The 5,874-nt window shown below is 44.4% G+C and overlaps 1 long non-coding RNA gene across 1 annotated transcript; it reads left to right on the top strand.

Annotated features, from left to right (window-relative positions):
- The first annotated feature begins 3,424 nt into the window (after positions 1-3,424).
- Positions 3,425-4,377, top strand: LOC141082922 (uncharacterized). The gene is made up of 2 exons (XR_012230612.1): positions 3,425-4,093; positions 4,211-4,377. It is a non-coding gene; the product is annotated as an uncharacterized lncRNA (long non-coding RNA).
- Positions 4,378-5,874: the final 1,497 nt, after the last annotated feature.

Genomic DNA, 5,874 nt, shown 5'->3' with positions numbered 1-5,874 from the left:
TATTTTGATCACTATGATCGTTTATCATAGTGATCAAAATAATGAATGGAATCTGCCAGCCGGAGCCAGCAGATTCCCGGCGGGCGCACTGCGCATGCGCCCGCCATTTTCAAGATGGCGGCGCCCATCGGATGACGCCGGCGGGCGCGGGACCACCAGGAGGGGATGGAGGACAAGGGAGAGGTACCGGGAGGGGACCGGGGGGATCGGTGACCCTATTTCTCTATCCTCTGATGTGCGATCACATCAGAGGAAAGAGAAATTAAATGTAAAATCGCGGCTTTTTGTTTTTTTTGCGGTCGCCGTTATAGGGTTAATAACGGCGATCGCAAAAGCGGGGGTCGGTAAAAACCGACCGATCCATGTTCTCTGGGGTCTCGGCTACCCCTGGCAGCCGAGACCCCGGAGAAAATCCGACACTGGGGGGCGCTATTCACTTAAATCACAGCGCCGTGAATTAACGGCGCTGTGGTTTAAGTACCCTTAATTACCGCCGTTAAAAGGCGTATCGGCGGTCGTTAAGGGGTTAAAGTGTCCAGTGGTGTCATTCTTACTTAATCATGACAGATTGATCTCCAGCCCTGTCCTCATCAAGACCCACACCTGTGTTAATGGAGCAATCACTGAAACGATGTTAGCTGGTCCTTTTAAGGCAGGGCTGCAATGATGTTGAAATGTGTTTTGGGGGATAAAGTTAATTTTCTAGGCAAATATTGACTTTGCAAGTAATTGCTGTTAACCTGATCACTCTTTATAACATTCTGGAGTATATGCAAATTGCCATTAGAAAAAAATGAAGCAGTAGACTTTGTAAAAATTAATATTTGTGTCATTCTCAACTTTTGGCCATGACTGTACATACATTACATTACTGATCCTGAGTTACATCCTGTATTATACTCCAGAGCTGCACTCACTATTCTGCAGGTGCAGTCACTGTGTAAATACATTACGTTACTGATCCAGAGTTACATCGTGTATTATACTCCAGAGCTGCACTCACTATTCTGCTGGTGCAGTCACTGTGTACATACATTACATTACTGATCCTGTACTGATCCTGAGTTACATCCTGTATTATAATCCAGAGCTGCACTCACTATTTTGCAGGTGGAGTCACTGTGTACATACATTACATTACTGATCCTGAGTTACATCCTGTATTATACTCCAGAGCTGCACTCACTGTTCTGCTGGTGCAGTCACTGTGTACATACATTACTTATCATGTACTGATCGTAATCTTCTGTTTGAATTATATGCCAGAGCTGCATCCACAATTCTACACTTTCATTGTATTATTTGCTCATTCGGTGTCTGAAAACCAGTTTCAGAGCTGGACTAGGCTTATAATGTAATTATAGATAATACAGATATAAAATAAAAAAGGCACTAGGTGCTGAGGAATTGCAATATCAATGTTTTATTGTTTTCCTGAGTATATTTGACTCCAGTCCCGAAATGTGAATTTCTGAGCACATGGATCAGAAAAAGTAGATGAATGATAGGGGATCTTGTATGTAACATCTGTTAACTTCAGAGGTAGCGATACATGCATAGTAATCTCTCAACTGAAATGTAAACCTCCACAAACTATGTGGGGTGGTGTTCTTCCCAGTTTTAAGACCCCACCAGTGTGACCATGTTGAATAGTTTTGTACAGCAGAGAGGGCTGTAGGTATTGCGAAACACAATCTCAGCCTTTGCTTTATAGCTAGAGCACTCCAATATAAACATATCCATTATATGGAGCTTCAGCTATCGGGAAAGGTAAATATTACATATGACTTGCAGGCATGGGGTGCGCTGCTATTAATGTTACATCAGGGACAGAGTTTTATCTGAAAGTTTCTGACACATAGAAACAATAAAATAAAAGTCAAAAGACCCACTGGGATACAATGCAAGTACTTACGGGGTGGAGGACATCTTAATTGGCTCTTGCTGTAATTTCCATCTATGTCTACAGATCTGAAGAAACGACACTTGTGCATTGAAGAGAATCTGTCGCCACATTCGACATACCTAAACTATTAATATAGACTGCGGAGGGGAGTCACATCGGTCTGCCTCAAGTCAGATGCCTTGTTGTGGATAAATCCTCTTATCACATTATGTACATGACCTCTTCCAGGCCCTGGGGAGGATGTTGCCTGGATGATAAATCTGCCTCCAGAGATTATTTTACAAAAAAGAGGACTTACCAGTGAGACAAGTAACTAGAACAGGAGAAATGAACCATGTCTTCTTGCAAACACGTTTTTCTTCTCTCTGAGCTCTGCTGCATTGTAAGGCCTCTTTCACACATCAGGTTTTCGCCGTCAGGCGCGATCCGGCGCTTTTGACAGAAACCGGATCCGGCGAAATGCAATGCCGGATCCGGTTTCCCCCCCATTGACTTGCATTTGCGCCGGATCGCGCCGGATGGCCATGCGTTTCATCCGGTTTTCGCCGGATCCGGCAATGTGTCGCGATCCGGCGTCTGGAAAAAACGGCTACTGTAACGTTTTTTGTCTCCGGCGAAAAAGCCGGACACGCCGGATCCGGCGCGTCCGTCTTTTTCACACAATGAAAGCCTATGAGCGCCGCAATGCTCCTGATCCGGCGAAAGCCGGATCCGGTGGCCGGATCCGTTTTTTTTGGTCTGAGCATGCTCAGTAGCTCTGCCCACAAGACATATATAAAAGCAAGACAGTGGGACCCACAGCCACACCCAACATGCCACCCAAGAAAGCAACCAAGCGCAGCAGGAGAAGGCAGGAGACCACTGCAGCACCATCAGCACCACCACCACCCCAAATGGAGCAGCAAATGGAACATGCTGAGGAGGGGAGGCCAGCAGCAGATGAGAGACGGTAATTATCAAATCCCCCATTCCTCCAAACTAGGGCTATTGGATATCAAGATATTCATTGGCCCTTTGTTTCTCTTTATTCAACAGCCGCCCAATAGATGCAGCAGCAGCAGCAATGGCAGCAGCTGGAACACCACCCACAGGCATGGAGTGTGGCCACCAGGAAGACAGCACATCATCTTCTGGGAGCCCTCCCTCGCATCGTCAGCGTTTGACGGTAAGTTTTTATTTCCAAAATCCATCATCTCTGTAATATATGTCTATTCATTGCCTTTTATTTCAAAACAGGATTCACAAGATGAAGAGGAGCTCCCAGAAGAAGAAGGAAGGGGTGGACAGACACCTGGAGTGGGCTCACAATTGGTAAGTTTTTTGCATCAAACGCAGAAACACAACATCACACTACACACAACACATAGAAAACAATGTTCTGCAGACCACACACAGCAAACAAATGCCTACATCCAAAGACATAACATTTTTTGTTTTCTTCTCTAGTCTTCCCAATCTGGTGCTCGGCCAAGAGGTCCTCGCAGTGCCTCCCAGGGTCGTCGGCGACAGCAACGCGGCGGTCACCAGCGTGTAAGTATAAATATTTTTGCTTTGTTTTTTTGCACTTTTTATTTCATTTCTTTTGTGGAGGCTAATTATGTTATTTTTGTCTTTTTCTTTAACAGCCTTCACAGCGTGCTCCCGACTCTGACGGTGAGGATGGAGGACTCGATGTGGACCACCTCATCGATCTCGTCAGAGAAAGGGAGCCGCTCTGGAATATGGCTGACCGCCGCCACGCTGACCTTATCGTTACCCGACGACTCTGGGAGGAAATCTGTTCGCTCCTTGTGGGCCGCTGGGAGGACCTCGATGTTCGGGCCCAGATTAAAGAGCGTAAGTATATACAGTACCGGTTGCTTGATGTAAACCAGTGTTTCCTGAACTCCAGTCCTCGTGGTCCCCACGGATCATGTGTTCAGGATTTCTATTTACTATGGAAATCCTGAAAACATGACCCCTGGGGACCATGAGGACTGGAGTTTGTGAAACACTGATGTTGTATACTAACCACTCCTTTCTCGTTTCAGGGAACAGAATTGTGAATCGGTGGCAGTCTGTGAGGGATCGTTTCAAGAAGGAGTTCAATAAAGAGATGCGGGCCCCGAGTGGATCTGGAGGACGCAGGAGCAAGTACAAGTACGCACAAGCCCTGTCGTTCCTCCGGGAGACAATGGTCACTAGAAGGTAAATATTACACACCACATGTGAAAAAAAAATGTTAGATGTAACTTTTTTTTTTTCAGCCAGGGCCATACCATGTCAGTATTTTAATTGTTTTTTTTTCTCTTTATTGTCCCGCAGCCCCTCCAGCAGTATTTCCACCCCACACTACACCGAGTTATAATGTTTTTTTTGTAATAAAAATGCCCATTTGGTTGGTTTCAAACCTTTATTAAAAAAGTTTTTTTAACTTTAAAAACAGTTTACACAAAAAAAAATATTTTAAATAAAAGTTAAATTATTGTTTACACTGGTTGTCTGTCATTTCTTTCTGCGGCGAAATATGTTTAAAAAAAAGGTTAAATACAGGGTATTTAAAAGGTAAAAAGGTATTCAAAACCAGGTATATAACTGTGGGTAAATTTTACCTTTTTGCCACAGTTGTGTTCCTGGTTGTGTTTGAAGCAAAGTATTTCACCTGAAAAGTTGTGTTTATTGTTGGTGATTTCCTAACAATGTACACAACTTTTGTTAAAAGGTGAAATACTTTGCATAAAACACAACCAGGTACACACCTGTGGCCTAAAGCTAAAAATAGTAAGACCATGACAAGATAGCCAACTTTGGTTGGCAAAGGTATATACTGTTGGTACAGAAGGTACACAAGTTTGGTTAGGGCACAAATCTTTCACACTCTGTCATCCTGCCAGTGTACTCTGCCTTGAGGTGACATAAAGTATAGTGCAAAATTGTCCCTCATTACTGAAACCGTCACAGAACTTCTAGTGGTAATATTTCCAATGACAACATCCATCTTCGCCAGTAACTTGCTCTTCTCTCCAACCTGCACTTTCTCCTCTACAACCTGTCAAAGAAGGGCTGTAGGAACATGCTATATATAGTTTTCCAGTAGCCAATCCCGTTCGGAAGGCCACAAGGGTCAATTTTAAAAACCAGATCCGGCGTAATCCGTCGAAAAACGGATAGAAAAACGGATGAACCGGATGAGACGGATCCGGTTTTGTCTGTCAAGAACAAGACGGATCCGGCAGAAAACCGGATCCGGCACATCAGGTTTTACAAAACATTTGCCGGATCCGGCATTCCGGCACGACGCCGGATCGCGCCTGACGCCGAAAACCTGATGTGTGAAAGTAGCCTAACAATATTGCAGCCCTCTTTGCCAGTGAGCTGGAAGCTGCAGATGTGTCAGGTATAATCACACACAGCTCTGCAGTGAGATCAGGAGAGCAGGGAGTGACCATCACACTGGTAACTCCCCCTGTACATATAATAATCTCTGGAGGCAGAGCTATCTTCCAGGCACCATCTGCCCCAAAGCCTGGAAGAGGTCATTTATATAAAGTAATGCAAGATGATTTATCCACAACTGGGCATCTGATCAGAGGCATACTGGTAGGACTTTTTTCAGCAGTCTATAACCAGTATGCCCATATTCCTTTTAAATCCCATGGCAGCCATGAACCAATAATCAGGATTCTAGGATGCCTGCCCTGTTTTAGGCATATCCAAGTGATATTACATGAACGTTTAAGGTGACCATGGGCTCAACGTTACCTTTGTTTTTGTGAATAAAAATGAATATTTCCATAGAGTAAAGTACTGCGGTTTCCTAATACTATCTCTGCTATCTACCAGCACTTTGAGGCTGACTAAATGCTTACCTTCATCTTACAAAATCTATTTTGGCATTTCACAGCAATTCAGTTGTGAAATCTTGGGCAAATGAGCCACAAGTGCTTCAGAGTGGGACAATGCACTTGCAGTTCTCCGACCCTTCCTCA

The sequence above is a fragment of the Dendrobates tinctorius genome, unplaced genomic scaffold (assembly GCF_039654945.1).
Source record: "Dendrobates tinctorius isolate UK_male_01 unplaced genomic scaffold, ASM3965494v1 ptg000019l, whole genome shotgun sequence".
Classification (NCBI taxonomy): Eukaryota; Metazoa; Chordata; class Amphibia; order Anura; family Dendrobatidae; genus Dendrobates; species Dendrobates tinctorius.
This window is presented reverse-complemented; position numbering and strand designations above follow the sequence as displayed.